At 41.1% G+C, this 15858-nt stretch overlaps 1 protein-coding gene across 1 annotated transcript in view; it reads left to right on the forward strand.

Annotated features, from left to right (window-relative positions):
• The window catches only part of LOC141632608 (uncharacterized), a 141266-nt gene extending 125933 nt beyond the window's left edge, over positions 1-15333 (forward strand). Inside the window, exon 3 of the transcript XR_012537804.1 lies at positions 12410-15333. The gene's annotated coding sequence lies outside the window, so the exon portion shown is untranslated. The remainder of the gene's footprint in view (positions 1-12409) is intronic.
• Positions 15334-15858: the final 525 nt, after the last annotated feature.

Raw genomic sequence — 15858 nt, forward strand, 5'->3', positions numbered from 1 at the left:
AAGCCTAGCATTAGGCTTAGTGGTCCAATCCCCATATTAAATTTAACACTATAATCAAGAGGTGTAGCATAGCCGGTTCTTGATTGAATATTTGAGCATATTACCTGTGAAATCCGAACCAAAGGCTCCAATACTAAAGAGCATTCTGCGATTTAAGTACGATCATCAAATATCATGTTAGTATTCTAGCTCAATCACATACCTATCACGACAAGCGGTACTACCCGTGTCCATTCTGAAAACAAGTCCTCTCATTAATCCGATCAACCTATCCCACTAGTGATCTAACCCAAGCCACTGCGGCTTATCCCCATTCCTTACTTACCACAGGTGTAATAAAAAGAGAATCTTTGTTCACATTAATTCAAATAAAAAAGAAGCCAACTCGCTACATACGTTCTGCTCGTTCAATGGGATCGATCAATCAACCTAACCATCCGGCCATGCAGTCAGGAACAGCGACTATACTGCGGCTTGACCACCAGCAACGCCCTTTCAAAGTCATTTATTGTGTGACAGAGGATAAAAAGATAAAGTTTGTTGGTATTAGTAAGTATGGGACCAGCTTAGCCCTGCTCTAAAGTGAGCTTGTCCCCCCGCCTTAAAGACTAAAAAGCCGTATGAGTGCGCCTTAATCGCGGAATCTATGTGAGTACTAGATTGAGCGAGGAAGAGATGTGTCAATGATACCCTCAATCAAAAGCCACACAGATAGTCTAGGCTCAGTTGGCAGTACTCAATTATAGCCATACTTTCTGATCGGGCAGAGGCTATATGCTCACACTCGATAGCACACTCACTACAGACTTCCATTAGTAAAAACCGGCTCTATTGCTCACTTACTCTCCCGAATGGTCGAGTCTGTTTCAATTATTCTCCTTACTTGTTACTTAATATGCGAACTATAAATAGCCTCGAACAGCTGCTCAAAGTACACACTCTCGAAGGCAATCTCGGAGGGGTTTTCTGGCGTAGAAACCTCAACTGATGCAGTTCTTACATACAATAATTCACACCACGTAGATTTTGAAAGGTATTCTCAATCGTTTGGGAAAATAAAAGGATTTCATTTAGGCTAGTACAACCTTTGAAAAAGGAAGGATTTAGCCCTCTCTCTACTTATCTTCTCTCTTTGAAGGACTAAAAGGATATCGAGTTTACAGGCTCATTACCTGCTCTCCCTAATCGCTACTACGACTTCTTTACTAATATAGCTCCTTGCTCCCCCTCTCAATAGCCGGCAACTCCCCTCACTACTATGACTTCGCTCGGCCGTTCTTCACTCGCTTCGTTCGTTACTACGACTTCACTCGCTCCAGCCTAGGTTTTTAGTCAAGGGTAGGAAGTCAAAGCTTATGGGCTGCTTTTTTGCCATATCATATAACTAGGTATCACTGGCGCTTTGACCCAGTAAAGATCATATGAAAGTGCTTTTGCACCAAATAACATAATTAAAGAGAAGGAGGTATGCAATTGTTCGACCAATAAAAGCATCGGCTATGTCTTAGCATGTTCTAGGAAGGAAAGATGAAAGTCTATGTAGCAACGATCGCAAAAGACTCTGCTTGTAACGGTCAAACGTACACTTTCAACGAGAGTTCCAACTGACAGAGGTGTTCTCTGAGATCCTTATTGGATAGAAAAGGACGTGGTGGCTGGTATTATCATATATAAGAAAAAAGTTGCTTTTTTTCCTACCCTATAAGATAAGTATCTCTTTCATAAGAGAAAGAACCCTTATCTTTCTTAGTTTCTACTTTCTAGTTTGGCAGCATCTTAAAGCTTGAAATTTTCTTTAGACTGTAGTGCGCTAAATGATCAAATCTCATTACTTTTTAATTTTCTTTGTGGGGCAAAACCTCACTCACATAAAAAAAAGGTCAAACTCAGTTCAGAGGACACCAGGACGCTTTCCAAGTATCTTGAGGCGAGTTTCCGATGTGTCTGTCCGAACAGTAAAGAAAAGAAGCTCCATTTTTTTTATGACAAATCTGATTCGATGGCTCTTCTCTACTAATCACAAGGATATAGGGACTCTCTATTTCATATTCGGCGCCATTGCTGGAGTGATGGGCACATGCTTTTCAGTACTAATTCGTATGGAATTAGCACGCCCCGACAATCAAATTCTTGGTGGAAATCATCAACTTTATAATGTTTTAATAACGGCTCACGCTTTTTAATGATATTTTTTATGGTTATGCATGTGATGATAGGTGGATTTGGTAATTGGTTTGTTCCGATTGTGATAGGTGCACCTGACATGGCATTTCCCCGATTAAATAATATTTCATTCTGGTTGTTGCCCCCAAGTCTCTTGCTCCTATTAAGCTCAGCCTTTGTAGAAGTGGGTAGCGGGACTGGGTGGGCGGTCTATCCGCCCTTAAATGGTATTACCAGCCATTCTGGAGGATCAGTTGATTTAGCCATTTTTAGTCTTCATCTCTCTTGTGTTTCATCCATTTTAGGTTCTACCAATTTTATAACAATTATCTTCTACACGCGTGGACCTGGAATGACTATGCATAGATTACCCTTATTTGTGTGGTCCGTTCTAGTAACAGCATTCCTACTTTTATTATCACTTCCGGTACTGGCGGGGGCAATTACCATGTTATTAACTGATCGAAACTTTAATACAACCTTTTTTTATCCGGCTGGGGGAGGAGACCCCATATTATATCAACATCTTTTTTAGTTTTTCGGTCATCCAGAGGTCTATATTCTCATTCTGCCTGGATTCGGTATCATAAGTCATATCGTTTCTACTTTTTTTGGAAAATCGGTCTTCGGGTATCTAGGCATGGTTTATGCCATGATCAGTACAAGTGTTCTTGGATTTCTTGTTTGGGCTCATCATATGTTTACTTTGGGCTTAGACGTTGATACCCGCGCTTACTTCATCGCAGCTACTATGATCATAGCGGTCCCCACTGGAATTAAAATCTTTAGTTTGATCGCTACCATGTGGGGAGGTTCGATACAATACAAAACACCCATGTTATTTGTTGTAGGGTTCATCTTTTTGTTCATCGTGGGAGGACTCACTGGAATAGTCCTAGCAAATTCTGAGCTAGACATTGCTCTACATGACACTTATTATATGGTTGCACATTTCCGTTATGTACTTTCTATGGGAGCCGTTTTTGCTTTATTTGCAGGATTTTACTATTTGGTGGGAAAAATCTTTGGTCGAACATACCCTGAAACATTAGGTCAAATCCATTTTTGGATCACTTTTTTCGGGGTTAATCTTACCTTACTCCCGATGCATTTTTTAGGGCCTTCGGGTATGCCATGTCGCATTCCAGATTATCCAGATGCTTACGTAGGCTGGAATACCCTTAGCATTTTTGGCTCTTATATCTTCGTAGTTGGGAGTTGTTGTTTCTTCGTGATCGTAACAATCACTTTAAGCAGTGGAAAGAACAAAAGATGTGCTCCAAGTCCTTGGGTTGTTGAAGAGAATTCACCCACACTGAAATGGATGGTACAAAGTCCTCCATCTTTTCACACTTTTGGAGAACTTCCAGCTATTAAGGAGACGAAAAGCTAAAGTCAAAGTCAAAGTTTTCTTAAAGACTCATTTAATTTGCTTTCAGCCTTCTTACTGGCTTTTAAATTAGCAAATTAAAGAAAATCTTAGAACCTTATTTAATAAAGAGACCCTTTTTTAATTCCTTCGTTTTTTCTTTCATTGTCTTTTTAACAATCATTGGTATATTTAGGAGACGAAAAGCAACTAAAACGAGTATTTAAGAAAACCAATTACCTAAAATGAAAGAGACGAAGGAGACGAAAAACAACTAAGAACCTAACAGAACTTCTTGTTTTTATAAAAGTTTAATAAAGAAAATGAAGTAGCATTTTTTGAAGTCAGGCTTTGTCACTATTAAAATGTTTGGTAATTGGTTTGTTCCTCTACTTCGTTAGTATAGATTCTCCTTACTCCTCTTTTCCGCTCTACTTGCCATACTATATGGGATTTTTTCTTTTTGGGGAGTTTGGAGCCTTTCAAATTCCTGTTGAGAGGGCGACATTCTCTCTCTTATCTAAAAGCCTTTCTAGGGTGTTTGGATTAGAAGGATTGAGTGCCTTCCTTCTTTTGATGGGCCTTCATGCCATCTGTGAAAGCCCCTTTCACATGATGGGGCCATCGGAGAGACGGGTTGGTGGCACGAGTCTTGGAGGATATCTTTGGACCGGACTCGCCCAGAAGAAGGGGAGTTAGTGTCAAGGAACTGCCGGGACCTTCCCCTTCTTACTTCTGTAATATTCCTAGGAATATGCCAGGTTTTAGTTGCTTGAATTTTCTCTTGATCAACTGAAATTCCCTAGTCATAAATTAAAAATCCAAGGAAATGGACTTCTTTATGCATGAAGGTACATTTCTATAGTGTACCATATAGTTTATGATGCCGCAAGGTTTCAAACAATATCTGGAAATGCTGTAGATGCTTATTCCTTGAAGGACTGTAGACCAGAATATCATCAAAGTAAACTACAATGAATTTTCCCAAGTGAGGTTTCAAAACTTCTGTCATCAACCTCATGAATGTGCTCGGTGCATTAGATAATCCAAAATACATGACCAACCATTCATATAGCCCATGCTTGGCCTGGTTTTAAAGGTTGTGTTCCACTTATCTCCTTCTCTTATTCTGACTTGAGCCCTGCCTTAAATAAATTTTGGAAAACACCTGAGCCCCACTAAGCTCATCTAGGATATCATCCAAGCTTGGTATAGGAAACCTGTACTTAACTGTGATGTTATTGATGGCTCTGCTGTCAGTACACATTTTCGAGGTTCCATCCTTCTTTGGTACCAAAAGAGAAGGCACAGCACAGGGACTGAGAGACTCCCTCACAAAACCCTTGTTCATGAGTTCTCCAGTCTGGACCTGTAATTCCTTTGTGGCTCTTGGGTCACTCCTATAAGCTACCCTGTTAGGGATGTAAACAACCTGGTATAAGGTCAATGTGGTGCTCAATACTTCTTAGGGGAGGTAGTTCACTGTGGAGCTCCACAAGGAACACATCCTCAAACTCAAAGGATATCAAAAGCTGCCTGACCCCCACAGGCATAGAGAGGTCTGGTTTCCCCGGCACTTCCTTAGCAAAAAGGATTAACACATCCTCCCTTTCATTCAGCTCCTTGACCAGTTCTGCTTCCCCTATCAATAACACCTCCTTTGTAGAATCAACCAGGCAAGGTGGAGTGTGGTACTTACTGGTTGGTGGTAAAGGAGTCAGGGTGATTTTCTTTTTCCCAGGCTTGAAAGTATAGGTTTTGTCCCTTCCCCGGTGTACAAAATCTATATCAAACTCCCATGGCCTCCTTAGAAGAAGGTGGCAAGCAGCCAAAGGTAGAACATCACACAATACTTCATTTGTGTAGTCGTTTCCAATGGAGAAAGGCACATTGCTTATCCACTCGAACTTCTGCTCCCTTGTTGGGCCATCTCAGCTTGTAAGGGTGAGGGTGTTCTTGTGTGGGTAATGTAAGCTTCTCAACCAGGGTTTTGGAAGCCACATTGGTACAGCTCCCACCATCAATGATAAGGTTACAAACCATACCCTTTACAGTGCACCTGGTTTTAAAGATCTGTTGTCTCTGATCCTCTTCCAATGGTTGGGGTTGGCTGTGCATTACCCTCCAAGTGACAAGATTCAGGCCTGAGTCAGGCAGTACTACCAGCTCTGTGCCTTCTGGTTCTGGTTCCACCTCATCATCACAGACTAGGATCTCATCTTCCCCCACTGAAGATTTTTTAGGGTACTAAGGGCTTTCTTTGAGGGACGCTCTTTAGCAAAGTGGCCATAACCCTGACATTGAAAACATTTTTTGAGGGGAATTGTTTTCTTGGGACCAAATTCAGGTGCCTTCCCTCTATCAACAACGGGTGGTTTGCCAGGACTAAAAGGCGATTAATCTTGACCCCAGTAAATGGTTTGAAAGAGGGTGTCTTGGTTTGGGATTTGGACACAATATCCTTCCCCTTTCCCATTTTCTCAACTCTAAGAGCCAAGTTGACAGCCAAATCAAAGGACCAGACCTGCTGCATCCTTACTCTGCCAGCTATTTTCTTATCTAGGCCTTCTAAGAACCTAGCTATTTTCTATTCAGGTTTCTCAGAAATTTCACACTGTAGGGTGAGTTGTTCAAAGTCCCTAAGGTAGGATTCTACAGAATTATGCTCTTATTTAGGTGTGTGAGTTTAATGAACATATCCTGAGTATAATCCTTGTTTTCTATTTCACATTTTTTTATCCCAATCTGCTTATTACATGAGGAGTGAGTTCCTTATATAGAGCCTGACATTAAATCATGACCCTTCATCTAAAACTAGATCCTACGGCTACAACTACAAGGAGAACAAGATAATAAAATAGGCTGTAAAGTAACATCTCTTTGGCAGCTTGTATAGGTGAGTTGTTGCTCCTTAATGTGGCAGCAGCTTTGTTGTTGTTTAGGGGACAAAAGGAAGGACCACATGATGTCATTCGTCCTTGTACTCTTCCCATGTGCTCAATTTCTTATGATGGTAAAATATGTCAGCTCCTTTTACCAAAAAGAACAAGCTCTTGCAGGCGTCAAGAGCAGGCTTCAGAAGTAGGCTTCTGGAAGAGGCTTCAGCTCCCTGCAGGGCTCTTGTAGTATAGGACCCTGAACTCAGCAGCCCAGCAGGTATGAGACCAACAACCTGGAAGAACCCTGGAGGAACCTAGAGGGACCTGTAAAAACCTGGAGGAACTCCACCAGTAGGACATCAGGTTGGGACATGAATGCAAGCTTCAGGACTCAACCTCAAAATAAAGGACGCTACCCCCTGATTACAGTGCAACACTACCTTTGTTGAGAAAAATTTGTCCTCAAATTTTGTTGGTAAAAAAGGAATAAAATGAGGACGTTTTCAAAACAAAACAATTTTAGTAACAGTAATGTAGATGTTAAATAAGATAACAACAAAAGCGACTCTAATCAAGCCACGCATAGACTTAGAATCCTTTTGTTAAACAGCTTGATCCAAACACTAAGCAGCGCAGAAGTGCTCGTTTCAAGCCAAAACCCACAAACCAAGCAAGGGGCCGAGTTCTACGACTACAGGGGGGCTTCGTAGACAGCCCTCGTCGCTTCTTTTAGGCGACTAGCTTCTCAAGTGGGTGTCTTGGTAAGCAAGCTACCTTAAGCATTGGTAAAATCCCTAAATAGGCTGGAATGGTGGGGAAGGAGGCCCTCCCTACTTCATGGAAGGGGGGGGGATCTTCGTTTCACATCCGCTCCTCTAAACCTACCTTTTTTCCCAACATAATCACGAACGAAGACATCAAATTTCATAAATTGAAGGAGGAAAGGAACCAACCCACTTGTCCTGATCGGACCGATTGAAGAAAGAAAGAGAATGGTGGCCCCTTCCGTCCAGGGGACATCGTCGGAGAATAATGTCTGGGACAGGGTGAGAACCTTTCATTGGTTACGCCCTTTAAGTGTTGGTATATCTATATTTATCTATGGATAGTGATCTTCTTTCAAGATCGTTGACTTTCTCCTTGTCACAATCTTACTGACTTGTTAGAGTAAGGGGGATCCGCTTAAACATGCAAAGAACGTCAGAGACGCCTTATATTATAGAAAGGTTTGTAGAAAGTGACTTCTTCTAATATCCTATTGTAACACCCCCTCATAGCAAGGTACCTTACCAAGGACTACCCTAGCATAAAAGGCTGTTACCATCTCGGTTTCCCGAGGTTAGTATATCAAAGTTACCAATTCCAAACAACCTTTATTAAAGTATAAAGACTTAGTGATTATATGTCTTCAAAATCAACCAAACATTAACTATAAAAGGTCTAACAACTACAGAGAATGTAAGCAAAGTCATTTAACGGCGGAAGCTAGACTCGAGTGGTGACTCCCCATGACTGTCCCATAGCTAAACATCTGCATTACCTGTCAAAATATGCTCACCATCCCCGAATGGATCACCGCAGGTTTTACAAAATAACAACCGGGGTCAGTTACCGTTCAATCAAGATAAGACAAACAAACCATGTAACCGGCTGATCATCCTCCATCCCCGGTCTCCCGATCTCACACAGTAACCGACTACACACCGAAGTGTGTAGCCCTGCCAGATTACCCATCGCAACAGGTAATCCTCGCCGCTAGTGGGTGACCGCAGCCCATCCCCACCTAGTCCAGCTCATCAACGAGCGACTAACAATCCCTGTCCCTTAATGTGCACATCCCCTCCCGTGACGGGTTCCACGGAGGGCGAACTAGGGTGTGAAGCCACTCCCGTAAGTGACTCCACCACAATCACACACACCACAGCATCACAGCTGTCACAACACCACAACCGTCACAACACAACCACATCACCACCGTCATCACATCACCCATACTCCGATGATCAGCAGATAACAACAATTACAACACAAGCACAATCTTAAATCAATTAACAGTAACTGAGTAGGGAAACCCTACCTTTTCGCAATCCGCTTACGCTGCAATCAACCATACAAATGCATAACAAATATCACGTCGTCACCTATAACAACAGTCACACAACAACAGTCACATAATTCCAGTTACTAACTGCAAAACCCCATTTTCCCCAATTCATGAATAAAGACAAACCCTAGAATTAATCATCAACAACATAGGGATAAAGACTTACCGGCGAAAGAATGAAGGATTGAATGTGATTGCTAAGATTGTTCACACACACACACAGGGCAGATTTGGAGAGGATTTGAGCGTCGTTTAAGTAATTAGGTTTTATGAAATGTAATTGGAAACAGTTTTGCATTTATAAATAACTCTAATCCTTTCTAAATCAACCGCAGAAAATATTACCCGTCAGACCGGATACTCGGTCGAGTATAGGGTATACTCGGCCGAGTATCCTCTACTCGGTCGAGTATACATCATACTTGGCCGAGTATTCCTCGGCATTAGCCAAACAAAATACATACATAGCACTACTCGGCCGAGTAGGCTCTACTCGGTCGAGTACTTAGCTTAATAAAATCTGTAGTATTACAGTCTTCCCCCCTTACAAAGAACTTCGTCCCCGAAGTTCCAACCCAACCTATAAAACCTGGACACCTAACACTAAGTCCACCAACCACGCTTACTTCCACGACACGGCTCACGATATCATCTCAACTACAACATAACCTCCTAATACTGACTCCATAATATTACCGAATAACCACAATATAATGTTGCCAACTCTGTCTCCCTTCTATAACACTCACTAGCAACTCAATTACCAAGACAATCCACCGGACAAGATCAACCATCAAGACGGAATGTTACATTCTACCACCCTTAAAACGAACTTCGTCCTCGAAGTTTACTCACACTCGTAAACATTATACTACTACAAGCACTGCCATTAACTGTAATAAAATCAACCACAACACGAATGCATTCTTTACTCTATACCAACACTCAAACTTCCATGGTACCATAACATGTACAACCATCAAACCCTCTTGTCGCATCCTACTCCTCTTAAGATAAATGTTACGTCCTCGTAACTCACTAACACTAGGTCCTTTGCTATACCTCCCATAATCCTCATTACTACCGCATGACAACGATAACCCTCTATAACCTCAACACCTACAACCATTCCTATATCCAGGACTCTCTTTCTCTAACAGTTCTCGTGCCTCCAATTATTCTGTACTCCCATAACACATATCATAAAATCCTCAGTATAACCACTACTCCATCTATATATATTACCACAAAATGACATACTTTTATATACATATACACTCATCTCCACAATCTTATCTCACAATCCTCAAGTGTTACACATATTCCCATTAGCTTTTCAAGTTCATCACTTCTATTACCACAAAACTCACCCTTGACTTGACATGATACTAAGTCCTAAAACTCCGTACTCACTGTCCCAAAAAAGGTGCTAAATCATCTGTAGTTTCAAGTTCAATACCACACACGTTCCACTATTTCTTTCCACAACTATGTCCATCAATGCCTCATCTAAAACAAGATCAAAAGTACTCCAACAACCTCTCACAACTGTGTCCCATTAACAGAATATTACTATACCATGACAACAACAAAACCCTACCCAACTCTCTTTCATATCATATTCTCTTCTCACTCCTAAGCCAACACTGGTAAGAAACATCGGGAAACAAAACAACGGTCTACATGCCCCGACCGACACTGACAAGAAATAGCAGTAAACAAACAACGATCTATGACAACACGAAAATACTCTTATCACAACACGAATTACCGTACACAGTGCAAAACAACCAAATCTATAGCCATCACAACTTTTATAATCTCATAACACTGACTGAGTACAACTTCCTTGACCAGAAGACTTTCTTAAAATCGCTCTACTAGATCACGACGCAACATAATAAACGGAATCACAGATACCAACCTTCTGGATATTATCCAGACCATGACTTATGAGGTCAGAACCTCACACAACCATTTACATATATCATGGACCCATAATCGAATGTAACTAGCCAATCCTGATTACGTAAGTTACCACTTGACAATGAATACCTCTCATCCGGACTTAACTCAGGTGCCCTTCATAACATATCCTCTCATACGCACAATTATCACCACTCCGACAAATGTAGCCATAACATCAGTACTCAACTTCTAGCGAACACCTCATATATCCGCCTCTTATACTCCCTCACAACCATACATACTGATCAGTCTCCACAAAATCAACCGTATTAGGGCAACTAACTTTCTTAATGTAACATCATCCTCAACCACTAGTGACAACAATGCAACACCAACACCCTTTCATGTGACCGCTCTCTCACTATCACTTCTTTATACAACAGTTTATTTCCTCCTTTGGTTGCCATCCCATATAACGAGCATCATATCCATCAAAAAAATCTACCTCAACATTATTCCCAATTCTATCCTTTATCATATCGTTACCTAACTCTCCACCAAAATCTTAGATCGTGCAAACACTCCACAAGCTTCTTATTTCCTTAATACCTCGAAACTCACGGCTAACATGTCGTCCTGCTCTCCTATATAACCATTAACTCACACCCTCTAGTGAGGCTATCGTACATTTCCATAATTTCCTACCTTCATGCTCCTTAACTCCGGTCAACGTTATCTTAACTTACTTCCATCCCTCTTTCCCCCTTTTCACGCAGAAATACCAAGTAATAATTCATCTCCTTCCTCTTTTTACCTAACTATTTAGTAATTTGTTTATTTCCTCGTAGCTCCACAACCCTAATTCTATTAATTCATATCAATATCCTATCATTCTTTCTTATCATTTATCCTCTCTCATCTTGCTTCTCTCTCACCCTTGTCGCCATCAAGTCCACACACTAACAATTAATGTTCAATTAGTTGTATCTCCCTTTTGTATCTCTAGAAACCCAAAAATTCATCTCATACCGTTAATTGCCCAAAGAATTACACACTAGGCTCACCTCTTAAAATTCCAAATTCCCAAATCAACCACTATCTACTCATCGCGGCATAACTCGATCCCACTATACACCATTCGTTTCCATCTCTCTATAGCGACCCTTTTATCACATATATCCTTAAGCAACTCAATCCTACCCGTCTCCCTCTATAAATCCTTACACACCCCAATATGTCACTATTCGTATCCCTTATTTCAATCTTTCATTCTCACGTTTCTATACACTTACATTACCCTTGCCCATATACACTTACTTTTATATTACTCAACACACGACTATATCACTCACCATATCTCACCAACATGTTCCTTACCTTGATTAACTCATCATTCCTCCCTTTCCTTTTCCCACTATCCCTCAAAACCATATTAACATATATATTCCTTACCCAACACATGTCCTTCACAAGCCGGAATGCTCCTTGTCATAACATCCGGTAACTTACGTATCAAGACCGTCACATATATAAAAGAATGCGTTATGACTCAAAACATATGTGTACATACCCTACGACTCAAAACAAATATAAAAATATAACCACCGACTCAAACTGAAGGTAAGAACATAGCCACTGACTCAAAATTAAGGTAAAAACATAGCCGTCGACTCAAAATAGCCGCCCACTGAGGTACTCGGTCGAGTACATAGCATACTAGGTCGAGTACAGGATACTCGGTCGAGTAACTATATTACTCGGCCGAGTTTTCGACTCCAGAAGCGAACGCAATTATCATAGAGGATTACTTGGTCGAATATTGGGAATACTCGGCCGAGTAGCCCTTACTCGGTCGAGTATTACTTTACTCGGTCGAGTACCAACACAGTTCTCAACATCGTCCTGTTTGCGTAAAACAGTCATATCTCACTCGTTACTTGGTCGTTTTGGGCGTGTGACCTATCGTTAGAATCGTAAGAAGACAAGTGTAGATACCTCATTTCTGCACCTCCCGCAAACCACCCGGTGATAATTGGGCCGCATGTTTGATTCGCGGAACGATTTGTGACAGTTCGTAAGATTGTCGTCAAGTGATTGCTCAAATATTAAATGTCAACCTCTTAGTTGTCATCTACGTCCCGATACGGTCGTTTTGGCAGTAATTAGAGTACATTCGGAGGCCGGGTCAAAAACCGTCTCCATTTTCTCGATAATCAAGTTAAATCCCGAGTCGGAATGTTCTTGAATGTTCCGGATATTTCTATTCCATATTTCATAAATTCTATCTTTTGGCAAATAATATCCCGTAATATTCATAAGATAATCGAATTATTTCCGTCCTACCATAACTCAAACGCGAAATCTTTCTTCACGGAGGAAACCTCCTGGGAATAGACGCAAAGGCAGTCTTTGCGCCTCTTCCAAGAGACGCATTGGCTGCTGCGCCTCTTCCCAGGCCCTTCTTTGCATGTCTTACGTATCTTTTTTTTCATATCTTTCCGAGATTCACTTCCAAAGAGTCTCCGAAACCCTATTCCTCCGCGTGATTAGTATAAATAGGAGCCTTCGTTCCTCATATTTCTCACGCGAGTGTCCGCCCTTCTCTTCTCCCTTTGCATTCTAGACTTTGTTCTTACTAATTGGCGCCTACGTGCTTGGACTTCCGACCACGTAAGCTCGGATCCTTCCGGGTACCAGCCTCTCCGTTGCATGACCGACCAATTTGACCAACTACACTCAATCAACTTAAATTAATCAATCGTTTTCCTCTTACGAGGGCACTCTCTTTGCATTCGCGTCGAGCATTCACTAGTCGATATCTTAGTTCATCTCGTTTCATCAACATGTAAGTCTGAAGGTGTATAATCCTCTTTTATTTATTGTATTTTATTTATCGTATCATCGTTGTAAGATTTATGTCGAAAACACCATTAAAACTGATTTCCAAAACCGTGCTTTAAGACTCTTTTTTTTGCGGATTTCCGAGTGAGACAGACGTCGAGAAAAAAGACGCAAAGAATCGCTGCGCCTCTTCGAAGGAGCGCAGTTCTGCTGCGCCTCTTCGTGAGGCTGCCGCAGCCTTCTGCTTCTTTTCTTCTTCTTCGTCCTCTGTAATTAGTGTGTTTGTTATTTGTTTCGTTTATTTTCTTTAATTCTTCATCACAATAGTTTAATATTCACATGTATATTATATCACATAATTCATCATTCATTAATATGTTTTAATTATCATAAATCCGACTTAAATCCCTTATAATTCATATTTGCGGGTTTTCGTCATTAAATTCAAACCCGGGTTTTAGAGATTCAATTTGTTCATATTGAGTTTCTGGAATTCGTCATTGATATAATTTTCATCTGCTTATTCGCATATTCGTTGTATATCCGTCGTATTTAGCCTAATTGACTTATTTCAACAGAGAACTCATTAATGTTTCCATCATAATTTCATGTAAATAATCCGTTTGCATCCGTCTCATCCATGTTTATCGCTTTCATGACCATCATTGACATGTAATAAAAGTATTAATCACTTTCATCCGAGTAAATAATTTAATCGATCCATAAAATTACCAATTAACATTAACGATTTGCGATTCGGCTACGACGGGAACTCACCCTTGGAAATGTACGCAGAATCGATGCGCCTCTTCCGAGGGCGCGATCTCTGCTTGCGCTGTTCGAGATGATTTACGTCCCCGAACTCCGTTTACGCCTTGACCTAGTTTAATTAGTCCACGTATTAACTAGCTATTATCCGTAATATCACGCTAATTCCTGTTCGTAATTTATTTCTTTTTATTCTTTTATTCTTTTTCTCAATCTATCCGTTTTAAAGGTATTTTCGACATAAATCGCCTATCCGTTGTAATTAATGTAATTTTCATTATTGTAATTTATGATTATTGTATTTCTTTTATTACTTGTATGTTTCCACATGTAAATCAACATTAAATTCCAACTTCGACCCAATTGTATGCTAATTACGTGTCAACCGACTTAGTTAATTCTCACATGCTAGGATTAAAACTTGGATGTTGCATTGCATGCATATAACCGACGATATATCAAGTACGAATAACTTCCCTAATCATTAGTAGAGGCCGCTATCGAGGCGGGCGGGATTAGGTGTTCGATCAAAAGAGCTTCCTAATACGTACCCTCACCCCTTACTCCAGATCTCCGTGAGCACCCGTGTTCATTGGCATCCACGAGAGTCATTCTAGACATAGAATGCTAAGGGTAACGATTGCTTAGTGTTCATGTCACTACTTTGTGTCTTGACATGACACGAGGTATTCGAACGGTTCCAATTTCCCATAAAAATTGGTGGCGACTCCTTACAAAATGCAAACGCTTGTTTTTCGACCTTCACCAAGCGCCCCGTGGGCGGCCCGCTGTCCACGGTTTGGCGACTCATTTGGGGATAATACACTTACGTGTAGCAAGGGTGAAACTTGAACAAGGTTAGGGAATAAGTTTGTACAAGACAATTGTCGGTTTTCATAACTCGGTCTTCCTAGATCGTTTATTCGGCCTTCCTAGGCCCAACCCAACCCATTCGACCAATCGTCCCGTCTAAACGGTCCTAATTCTTATTTGGGCCTAAGGATGGATAGCGATTGACGTCATCCATACCATGATGCTTACTCTTGTTTGTATCAAGGGCCTTCACTACTTGAGGAAATGGACTAGGAATCGACCTTACTCTTGTTTGGCACGAGCCTCTCCACAGACTTCGGGTTTGATGGTTCGGTATGGCAACCTACCCTTTAAACCAAAACCCTTCTAAATGCACTCAAAGATCCCGTTATAATGCCTGTATAAGTGTGTAAACCCTACGTGATCACCATTTCTAAACAAAACCATGACGAATTTTCAAAAAAATCAAAATCCTTATTTTCAAACAAGAATTTCGAAATAGGGCCTTCAATTAGCGCAAAATCCGGTCAAAACTCCGTCCGATTGTCGTGTCAAAATTCGGGCCACAAGCCCATTTCAAACCTCACTTCGAGTCCACTCCTACAACTACACTACAGTTGACTAGGACACACATTTTCAAAGACCTTGTCTTTCTTCAAAATCCACTCAACACAAGTGGCACACACCCACTTCACGAGTCAAAACTTTTCCTCTTTTAGCAAGTGTGATAGAATGGTCGATCGTGTTTTGATTTGTCGCCGATCTCTTATCCAGTTTCCAAGATGCCCGGATCAAGCGATGAAACAAACCTCCAGCAAATTCAAGAGAGTAATGATCGAATCCTAGCCGCGCTAGCCCAAATGCAAATCACTCAAGAACAAACCTATGACCGCCTTGAACTTATCGAAGGCCGTATCTTTGATGTAGAGGGAAGGTTGCCTCCCCTTAAAGGTGAAGTACTACGTTTTTCCGATGACGAGTCTAAAGATGAGAATCCTATCATAGGAACAACT

This window comes from Silene latifolia, chromosome Y (assembly GCF_048544455.1).
Source record: "Silene latifolia isolate original U9 population chromosome Y, ASM4854445v1, whole genome shotgun sequence".
In the NCBI taxonomy this organism is placed as follows: domain Eukaryota; kingdom Viridiplantae; phylum Streptophyta; class Magnoliopsida; order Caryophyllales; family Caryophyllaceae; genus Silene; species Silene latifolia.